This window comes from Cyanistes caeruleus, chromosome 10 (genome assembly GCF_971803275.1).
Source record: "Cyanistes caeruleus chromosome 10, bCyaCae1.hap1.1, whole genome shotgun sequence".
Lineage (NCBI taxonomy): Eukaryota > Metazoa > Chordata > Aves > Passeriformes > Paridae > Cyanistes > Cyanistes caeruleus.
In genome coordinates, this window is record NC_141710.1 from 25,431 (window position 1) to 36,782 (window position 11,352).

At 39.5% G+C, this 11,352-nt stretch overlaps 1 long non-coding RNA gene across 2 annotated transcripts; it reads right to left on the reverse strand.

Moving 5' to 3' along the window:
- Nucleotides 1–5,186: 5,186 nt before the first annotated feature.
- LOC147651164 (uncharacterized) lies at nucleotides 5,187–11,352 on the reverse strand. Of its 2 annotated transcripts, XR_015274387.1 has the most exons (4): nucleotides 11,152–11,352; nucleotides 10,807–11,040; nucleotides 6,153–10,514; nucleotides 5,187–5,408 (listed from the first exon to the last, which is right to left on the reverse strand). It is a non-coding gene; the product is annotated as an uncharacterized LOC147651164 (long non-coding RNA). The 2 variants fall into 2 exon arrangements; XR_015274386.1 differs by lacking the exon at nucleotides 5,187–5,408 and having other exon boundaries at nucleotides 6,143–10,514.

The window sequence follows — 11,352 nt, forward strand, 5'->3', positions numbered from 1 at the left end:
CTTGTGGTTCTATCTTGTTGTTTTTACACTACCTGTTAACAAAGAGTCAGTAAATTCTTCTTGGTGTTTTGGTTTTTGTCACCGTTCTCTTATCATTCACATAGGATAATCCACCAATGTGAGAATCCACCTAATTATCTTACACCATTTTCTGAGTGGTGCATTTTAATATCACAGTCTCTATTTTAATATTACGCTATGGCTTAAGCTATATTTATCACACTGCTGTTTATATAAGCTATATGGTGCATACATAAACTCACCGGTTATACTATACCAAAAAGCAGTTAAAAGAAAATTGTACCATATCAATATATTTGTGACTAATAATAATATGCAAAAGCTAATACATAAATACAAAAGCCAATACTATATTGTAATTTATAACTTTCCCTATCTATGTAGTCACAGTACATTAGCAGACAATAGTGAAATCTTTTGTTTTGAACTCCTTGTAGTCTCTACTCCAGCTTGCTTTCATGATTCCTATCCTAATGCAAACAGAGCAATCTGTTGCTGAAATTTGGCAAAGGCAGGCAGATATAAGACAAGCTCCCATTCTGTCTCCTGAGTACATCTACATAAAGGAAGAAAATAATTTTGGAAGTCTACTGCTTTTACGATACATATTAGATTTCCCCTCCTATTCCACCATTTGTTTTCCCATACTAGTGAGGAAAATACATAATGCCTCAGAACTTAAAAAGCCCCCAAAAACAAAAAACAAAACAACTACAACAAAACCCCCACAAAAGACCTGTCACCATTGCTGCTGCTGAATAATTAACATTTTAACCTAAGATGTATGTACCAGCATTAGTTTTGAATTTTCAGATTATTCCCTGATTGGATCTTACCAGCATCAGGTAGACAGTTTTTAGTCCACTTTCCCACTACCTGCTAAACGTTAGTTGAAGAAATAAAGGAAAAAAGTCAGCATTACTTTCAGACATCCACAATTTCTTGGCAGGGTGCTTGTACTGCATGAACTTTTCTGACATCAGAAACTGAATCATGGCAAGGTCCCTTAAGAGTCAGTGTGTGCTTCTGGGATGGATTTTCATAATGCTTAAAAATCATTTATTGCTACTGTCTTTTAAATCTTTCTCCTCAATGAACCATATAAAAATTATATTTTATTGAGGCTTGAAAACAAGCCTTGAGGAAGCCTTGCAAACAAGGCCTAGAAAATGTGGTTACTGAAGTTTTTACTTGAGTTTTGGTAGGGGTGTTAACAGATGACTTGAAGGGAGGTTTGAAAAAGGAAAGGGCCAAATTCACCTATGCATGTCCTCCTCTGGACTACCAGAAGAACCCTGACTAGGGAATACAGAACAGAATCAGTTTCATGTCCAGCAGTTCCACAGGAAGTTACACTCTTTTGGAACATTGAGCAATTCAATTTTAATTTACTCTGAACCAAGCACCTAATCAAACCAGGTGACACTATAGTATGTTCAAGTTGCCTCTGGCAGGGTACATTTTATTTCAGCCTAAATCAGCTTCAAACTTGGTGGCAGAAAATCAAGAGTAGCTTAGTCATAATTCAACGAGTTTTAAAAGTTTCTCCAAACTTCAGATAGATTGTTTTTGTGTTTGAACCATTATAATAAGTAACAGAATACAGATTACAAAGTGACTAGGTTTATAATAGTAATTCAGATAATAAAATATCCACTGCATCTTGCTCAAAGCAGTATTTATTAAAGACAGCATCAAGGTAAGTCAATGCATAATGAAGTTTCCATCCTACAAATATGTAAACAAGTTGACAGCAAGTTATTACTATAATATAAAAATTAAAGCTTACATTGCATTTTTTAAAGCTACTACCTTCAGTCCAAATGTATATTCTGTGGTTTGTAGCATTTAACAGTATAAGTTCTTGAAAAATGTTAAAGTATTGCCTTTGCACATACATTTTTGTAGAAAAAATACCTTAAAATACCAGCTTCCCATTAATAAAAGCAACACCAAAAGTAAAACATATTTTTGTCATGAAGAGTACGTTGAATGCGTCCAGAATTTTCTCCACCATTCTCTTTTACTAAGTTATCTTCTATTTTAAAATTCATTATATTTTGCAAAATGTATGTTGGATATTATTTGGTTAGTTTCACATACCAAAGGAATTAGCAATATTGGCAATTACATTGTAATCAAAGTCCAGCCTAAGATTATTTGCAGCTGAGGCCACCAATTTAATCCTCATCTCAGACTGGGTATTTTAGAAGTACAGTAGGCTCTTGCTAAGAAAGCTGTCAGTTCAGATATATTTTGGAAAGGCTTCAAACCTTTATACGATTTAAATGGAAATAGATATTCCCCTTTAAAACACTTTTAAACCCCAAGTCTTTGTTTAAGTACACCAGCAGTCCTGTTGGTGGCAGTCAGTCAGTTCTCAGAAAACACTTTTTTCAGAAGATTAGATAATTTGGCATGAACTACATTTTACATTCCAAATCCACAGTGAATAATAAACATCAATGTTTAACATTTTTTTCAAGAAGTTTCCTGTAAGAGCTAGACAGATGACTTCTGCAGTTGCTAAGGCAAGAAAAGTTTGAAAATTTCCTGTAACTAAAGTTAGAAGATTGTAATATTTCAAACCCAAACTAAACTAAATTCAGTAAGGAGAACTATGTATCACTGGGATGAAAGCTAATCATGCCATTGTGTGCATTGTTAGCATCAGCTAACAATGAACAGTAAGAGGAAAAAAATTAAGATAATCCAGTGAACAAGTTTGAGGATGAATTCAAAGATCAAAATCAGTCTGAGATATAAAAAGAAAATATTTTTATAGTTGGCTATTAAGAATGAAGACAACAGCTAGGAAAACACTGAAGATTTGATCATGTAAGATCTGAAAGAAGTACATTTTTATGCAAACAGTAATGAATATTAATAACACTGCCAGCTTTCCTAATTCCATGCAAGTTCCAGATAGAGGAGTATTTATTTAGTCTTTATCACTACTGAGCTGGCAAGTTAAGTCTGCCAGAAGTTACAGCCTCAGGTACATAGAGACACATAGAGCAACTTCCTGACAAGAGTGTGGTAGAGCCTAAAATACTTCAATGATCTCTAGTCCTAGAGATGGGGTAAAAACACAACTCCCCAAACAGGATCTACATGAACTTGTAAGAGGAACTGTAATTCTGAAAAAATGGCTTACCCTACTCTTTCATGCAGGATTATGACTTGTAGAAAGAGGATCTTTTTTTGCAATGCTTGCTGGTAAAACAAGCATGATTAGTTACAGAAAAATGTGTCAGCAAATGCTCAACTATACAGTAAGAGTGTCCATCTCAGGCCCTGGTTAGTCTACTATTCAGAGACTGGTGAGATGCAAATACAAGAGCTCTAGGTTCCTTAATTTCTTATGTACCTTAACATACAGACAAGCCTCAGGGAAACAGATGAGAAGCACAAACACTCCTGGGGCAGAAGTCCCACACTCCCAGGGAGGTTTTTTTTTGATCACTCCTTGCCTACAGCTCCTTAGAAAAGCTGGTACAGCTAACTAGGTACAGTTTTGTTTAGGGGATGGGAGTTTTGCACTGTACTCATTTGGGAGACAGCAGCCTTCCTGTCTTCTGGTATCAAACTGTGTTTCTGAGTTAAGTATTACAAACTTCATCCTTTTAATCACACATGGCTTGCTGGGACTTCTCACTAAAGCACCGAGGTTCCTCAGAGATGCCCTAAGTGCTGTTGCATTTTGAGCACAGCTTTGCACATGGCTTGCAGACATTTCCCACAGCTAGAGAGCAACAACACCAACAGCAGATGATTGTCAATACCTGGGGGAAGGTCTGAGGATTGAAGTCAGAGATCGAAGGATATGAGGAATCCATGCTATGTTCTCTTTGAGGCAAGTAACAAGGTCTGTCCCAAAGATACATAATAAAGTACTATCTGCAAGAAATGGGTTGTTTCTCCCTAAAGCCACAGTAGAAATATAGTCACACAGAAAATTAGAATCAGTCTAATTCTCAGAACTGCAGAAAATAATACCAAAGGTGACCTAAAAAAGTAATTTTGACAAATCACTGCATTGAAAGTCATTTCAAAATTAAGTACTCTGTGTAGATACGCCATGGGATTCTAGGTTATAAAATGATTGACTAAATCAGCTAGAGAAGGAGCTATTTATATGCAAATATTTTAGTAATAACTTCAGCAATAAAAAAAAAGTACTACACAGACCATCTTAGAATCCACATATAGTATGAAATATACACTCATACATGTTCTAAAGTACATATATATAAAAATATATTTTTTCTTAAAGCAATGCAGAGAAAAACTAAACCAGGGCCTGACTAACCTATCATATATGACTTTACGGCAGCATGACTTGAACACACAGCTCATGGGCTGATAAGATCCCTGAGGTGCATCACTGGAATTGCTACAAGTTTTACTTACCACAATTTTAACCAAAATCTGACTTAAATCATGTTATATCTCTTTAGATGGAGGAAGACAGACACGAACAAAACAACCCACAAACAAAAAAAAAAAAAACAAAGCCCCAAAACCACAAAACCTACACAGCCCAGTAATACATAGAAAGGCACCTGATAATATCATTAGTAGCAGATATCTACAGCATCCTAAGTGTACTTAAGGAATCAAGATGAATTTTAAAAATATCATGAAATACAAGAATTGCTGGCATTCAAAATGTAACTCTAGCCTATGTAGCAAGTCACTAAAATGACGTGCAGTTGTAAATCATTAAGTGTGCAAAACTATACAGTTTTGCATAAAGTGCTGTATGTACCCCAGTTTGCTAAGCTTGGCAATATGACAGAAAATGATGAAGTTAAGGATGTATCTTACCTACCTCATCTTTCCTTTTCCTTTCCCACCATCACCCACTGTCCTTTAAACTGTACGTTTAAAAATTACACAAAGGCCTTTTCAGGAATTGTAGTTCAGAAAAATGTTTCAAGTATATTTATCTTTCAGTGTAAACTTGGGGACACTATGGTTCAATTTTCACAAGCTCTACATACTTACAGCTTCTCTTAATTCAATTTGATTTGCAATTATTTCAACCTGTTCAATACCTCTGGCAAAGGAGTATTTCCTATTACTCATTTTACTCCTATTTAAGGAGTGCTGAAATCCATGCTGTAACTTGTCCAGATTTAAATCTAAACATGACACAATTATGGAAAAACAGAGTAATACTTTATCTGATCACTTGGGCTCACAAAACCAAGCCCTACCATATCTGTTCATACAGACTCATTCTAGGCATTGTACACAGATCTTTAACACTTGAATTCAAGTTACTATAGTACAGCAGTTTCTCTTGCAGGAATTGTGCAGTACACTTAAAAGTATACAACGGGTCTCTTCTTTACTCTGTATTTTAGTGATCCGTATCGTATCTGAGGGGAAAAACAAAATTATAATGAAGTACTAAGTCACATGAAATGGAAATATAATTCAGCTCCCCACTAATCCTATTTAGCAAATGTCTTCCAATGTGCTTTGGACACCCGGTTTCACTAAGAGAATCTACCTATGACTGAATAAAATAAAGTTTCAACAGAATTGGGCAAGAAGAGTAAGTATCAATAGTTTTCCTGGAATGACCCAAAAACTTTTATGAGACTTCACAGAGATTTATACTGGAGTATCTTTAAATTTTGTGATGCATTCACTAGGATGCTAACTAGGATCTTCTCTTTGTAGATCACAAAGAGTCAGGCTGTTTGTCTACGGCAACTAAAAAATTCTGAATATTCTTTATCTATTAAACAGCAGATGTTTAAGTGTGCACAACACACAAATAATATTATTGTTATTCATACCCTTTTCAAGGCGAACACTTCCTGAAATTAGGCTTGGTGGTGCCAAAATTAGCATTTCAAATACAGAGTCTGTTTCGTCTCCTCTCCCTTGCTCCTTGCTTCATTAATTTCGTACATATATTTCCCCTAAACACATCAAACTACAAAAGCTCCAAACTTAGATATTGTTGTCACATGCTTTCTTCCCCATTTAGCATTCTGGAACCCAGTTATTGTTGACAACTTCTCCAATATTAAAAATAAAAATAAATTTCTGCACTATGAATAATGCCACTATACACTGAAAGAACAAACTCAATTAACCAGGATTATACTTGCTTCTTTATGGCCTTTAATAGTTTTCACAGACTTCATACTCTGAGTTCTGCGAAGGCCTCTCTGAGCAAACATTTCATCCTCTGAATGTGTCCCCTCCATCTCTTCATCTGTTTTATCATCTCCAGGATTTTTTTCCAGTGGGGTTTTGTAACCTTTAGAAAAAAAATATTTAAAAAATAGTAGCTGTAACTTTTTGACTTCTAAGAAAGCAGCGATTTTTATCTTGATTTATGCTTTTAGATGATGTGCTTATTTCAAAACAGAAACATCTACTTTGCCACGAGTTTGGTACTTCTAATCCTGCCACTTGGTTCCACAGGTATGTAATGCAGTGCTTCTTCAGTTGTCAAGACTGAAATCACAAGTTTGTTGACATCTTCTGCTTTACACTGAACTGCAAAAACTTTAGTGATCGTCTAAAGAAGTACCTAAGATTTTAGGACACAATCCACATGAGAAGGTGGTTACACTTATAATAAACCTTTAAAGATCCCTCCCAATACAAACCACTTGATGACTTGCATTCATAGGATCTTTCTTCATACACTCATCCTCCTGCATTTTTAATACCAAAGCTTCTTTCATTTCGGTAACACACCAAAGTACTGTTAGGAGTTGTTAACATACTACAAAACCAGGACCAAGATTATTACCTAAGACTCTCACTAGAGGGCACTAACTGCTTAAAAATACACTCCGAAAGCTCCTTGGGGTCCAACAGCCCCGAATCTCCACCACAGACCTATCGCAAAGCTACCAAATCCAGTCTGATTCCTTCCTCCACTGAACACTCCTTTTATCCCAGAATCTACTGGCTGTAACACTCAGGAACACCTTTTAGACTCTAAACCAAACTTTATCAATGACCTGTGTACATTTTATCTTAAGCCAATATTATATTTAGGCTTATCTAATTTTTTTCATCAATTTTTTTCCTTAGAAATTAGAATCACATCATCCATTCCACAGCTACTTGAGACAAACATTCGGTCATTCTCTTCTGCCATTTTAGAGGCAACATGTCTCTGCTTCCAGTACAGTTTCAATTAATCTTTTTCAATACAGAAGATTTGAATCACATCTCTTTCTCTGTTTCAGAGTAGCAGTGTTTGCAGTGACATCAATACTTTTTTATCTGCATTTGTAATACCTGATGCATCGGCATCCCATCTGCCTTTTTCACAGCAAGAGCACTGCCAGCTCAGCATCATCCTACAATCCACATCCTACAACTAGGCCTTTTAAATCAATTTGCACAGGACTCCTGGCCCAGACAAAAAATAAGATCCAGCTCAGCACAAGAGAATATTGCTACACAGTGTTCCTAAATCTATGTATACTTTTGATCTTTTTTAAGTTCCTAATGCTGAAGAAAATTCAAAGAAAACATGAGAGGTGTATGCTAGATGAGACCAGGACCAGAAAAAATAAATTAAGTTTAACTAACTGTAAGAAAGCTTTTTGACATTTGAGATTGAATCTCACAATCGGTGATTATTTATATAGTATAAACTGAAGAATTTTTTTAAAAAAATTAGAGCATTTTTAAGCTATTTCAGATAGGTAAATAATGCTCTCTTACTGAGGAACAGATCCTGCACAACAGCTGCAGTGACATTATCTCTAGTGCAGCTCTTTGTGAATTCTTGGCTTTCTCTCCAAGCCAGAGGCTTCAGTTCACACTGCCCTGCACAGGATACCTTCTGGAAACTCCAGTTCAGATTAGGTCCCTTCAGCTGGTCACCTATTCCTTAGAATGGGCTAGCACACTATTCATGAAATTCCTTGGACCCCACAAATGCTATCCCTCCCCAAAATGGGGGGATGAGAAGGAATGACAGTCTTAAGTGAAAAGAAATAGCCCAGACCCACTTCTTTTGTGGGAAACAGCAGTTCCTATACATCACAGTCTTGCTATTTAAAAATGACGTAGTTAGCAGACCTTCAGCAAAACCTTCCTTCAAGCATCACAAACTCAAGGGCAAAGTGATGATGACAATAACAGTATATGTAACATAATAATGAAATAATACTATCTTTCAACAAAACCATATATTGATCACCACACACCATCTTCTGAGTGTTAATAGACATCAGTCTATTATGACAACTTGATGCCTTTATTATTCGTATCACCATATACAATTTTACATTTTGATCTATTACTACAATGCTGTCTGTGCATTTGCAAGTTTCTTGTTCCTACCCTGTTTACTCCCCTGCCTAATCAAGACAGTGACTACCACAGTACAAGCAAGCATCCAGATCCCTGAAATAAAAGATAAGAAGCAGGCCAGGATCATGTTAATGGAAACCCAAAGTCAGGATCGAGAGCACAAAACTGCCAGGGAAATATATGAGCAATATCGAGAATTAAGAGATAAATATTCCCAAGAGCCAGAAGTTAATGGTTGATGCGGGCTAGAGCCCGATCAAAATATAAGAGGGGGGATATTGTTAAGAATAATATGTTACAGTTCCTGTTTGTAAACTCCTTACTTACCTTGTACCCCTGTCCCAGGTTTACTTACCTTGTACCCCTGTCGCAAATTGCTGTACCCCATATTTTTTTATTCCTTGTTCAGCCAGGCCCTGCCCCCTCTCCCAAGTTGCTGTACCCTGTGTTTCTTGTTCTGTGTTCAGCCAGGCACTGCCCCCACTGCTCCGAGACTCCCACATGGCAACATTGTATCCTTTTCCCGAGTTGCTGTACCAAGATGACATACGGACTTTTATGCAAACGAGAGAGACCAGAGACTTATGGGATGCACCCAGACTGGAAAAAACCCCAAAACAACGAGCCACGCAAAAGGGAAGGAATAGAACCAGCACCATCTAACAAGGAAGACCCAGAGGAGTCCCCTGGCTTCTTTCCAGGGCCCGACATAACCTCGCGGAGACTCGACTGGGATGACAGCCTAGACTACAAGCCCTAAAAAAAGAGTCTTCCTGGGGACTCCCGTGAGGAAGGAAGGCCCAGCTCTGCCCTAGTGACACAGCTGCACGGATCCTCCTCTTCTGCGGTGTCCAGTGGGAGCAGTGGCGATGTGCCACCTAGAACAACTTCTCCAAAACATATCCAACAGGAGAAATGGAAAAAGTGATCCATGGCAGCTCTGCATTGTGGAGAAGGATGAGCATGCAGTGGTCCAGATGCAGCATTGCCCACCCTCCAGGCTGCTGTTTGCTCTGCTGAAAGACTCTTGCAGGACTGTGGCCCCTCTCCATGCAATGGAAATCATTGCCACAGCTCTCAGTTGAGGCACTGGCATTTCCAGAGCCAGATTCAGGCACAATCCTACTGCCTGCTGAGCATCTGGGAAAGGTGCTGAGCATCTTCAGGCCTAGAAGCACAAAAGAGCTCAGGCTCTCCCCGAACTGGGTTTTCAGGGCAGCTTTCCATATCTCTGCAAGATTTCTTCATCCCTCAACACGTCTGATTTTATTATGTCCAACGATGCATTTGGGTTTCTTCCGTCCTCCTGTGTGCCCGTGAGTAACCTTCCACGTGGATGAAGGAGATTGTGTACAGGACAATTGATTGCGGCATTGCCATTTGGCTTCACTGTCACTCAGTTGAACACGGTCCTTATCTAAGAAGGACTTCCAAGAAATGGGTAGGAGTTTTGGCTGTGAGAGGAGCAGAAAGCACATTTTCTACAGCAAATTGCTAGCTGATGCACTTTCCTCCCTGCCAAAATAGTGATTGCCATTCATCTTCCTGGGAAGAATGTAAAGACCCATTCAGAGATGCCAGGTTCAGCTGGCCTGTGGCTTTGTGTACCTCATTTCACATGTCCAGTTTCAAGGGCCACTAAAAGAGGCTCATGTTTGCCTTGCTACCCACAAGTGCTGTAGGTATTTCCAGGAGAAGAGGGAAAACATCGCTGTCCTGCGGTGTGGTAGAAATGCCACCACAACTGTGATTGTGTGAGCAAAGCCAGCCAGTGCTTTTTGGGGCAGCAGCAGCAGCTGAGAGTGTGGCAGAGCGGTTTTGATACTCTTTTTAGAGTCCTGCAAACATTGTTCCCGAAACAACCCACAGCTTTGCAAATGTGCCCGAAGAAAATGCAAAGAGAACTGGGGTGTGAAAATCAAAGACTGTTTATCTGTAGAAGAAAAGGAACAAGAATGAACTACACCACATATTTACACTGTAAGAATATTGGTAACAACAACAACAACAACAACAACAACAACAACAAACTATAGAACTTATTTACCTGAGAACAGCTCTAACAAAACTCTATGAAACGTATTTACAGACAACTTAAACAAACTCTAAAACCTCTATCCTGAACACAACAACTGTAAAATGTATGTACAGCAGGGTGGCATCTGTGTCTGTGATGTCCCTAAGTCCTGGAAGGAAAAACAAGTAGCACGGTCAGTGCAGTCAGGCACGGAAGGGTGTTCCATGTGCTGCCAGGCTGGGACACTGGCCCAGTGGGACTCTGCTGCCAGAAGGGAGCCTGGCTGGGGGCTGTGGCCCAGGCACTGGAACAGGGCTTGTGTGGCCCACAGCAAGCCCAGGCCAGGCCAGGGATGGCCAGCAGAATCCAGTGCATGGGCTAGCGTGTCCCTGAGCAGGGAGTGCCCAGCCCGGCCCCAGGCTGGCAGCAGGGGACCCACTCTGCCTGTGGGGAGCACCTGCCTGTTCTGCTGCTGGCATCGGTCTTCATCCCAAGACCATGTCTTCCTCCTTGTCTTTTAGATCAATATCCATCTCTTCAATATAATCTTTCGTTTCCACCTCCATCTCTTCCTCTGTCTCGTACATATCCACATCCATCTCTTGCTCTCCAGTATCCTCTCCGTCCACTTCCATGGCTTCTTCTCTATCAGTCTGTGTATCGACGTCCGTCTCCTCCTCTCGGTCTGTGCCAGCCTGCAGAGGTAGCAAAATTTCAGCGTGGGGTCCCTTTCCCAGCCTGTCCCACAGAGCTCCAGCCCAGCCAGGCAGCTGCGGGGTGTCCGCCTCCGTGGAATAGTACCATACCTCTTTTAGAACAAATGCAGACATCCTGCAGGGATGGAGAGCAAAATCCAAGCGATGGGGAGCTTTGGGGACTGCTGGGGGAATCAGGGAGCAGGTGGCAACAAGGTGACAGGGGTAGGCTTGGAGCAGGGTGAATGAAGAGCGTGCTGGCACAAGGAGCCAAGGGTTGTGTTGTGGCCGTTGCTGGATGCTGGAAGTTCT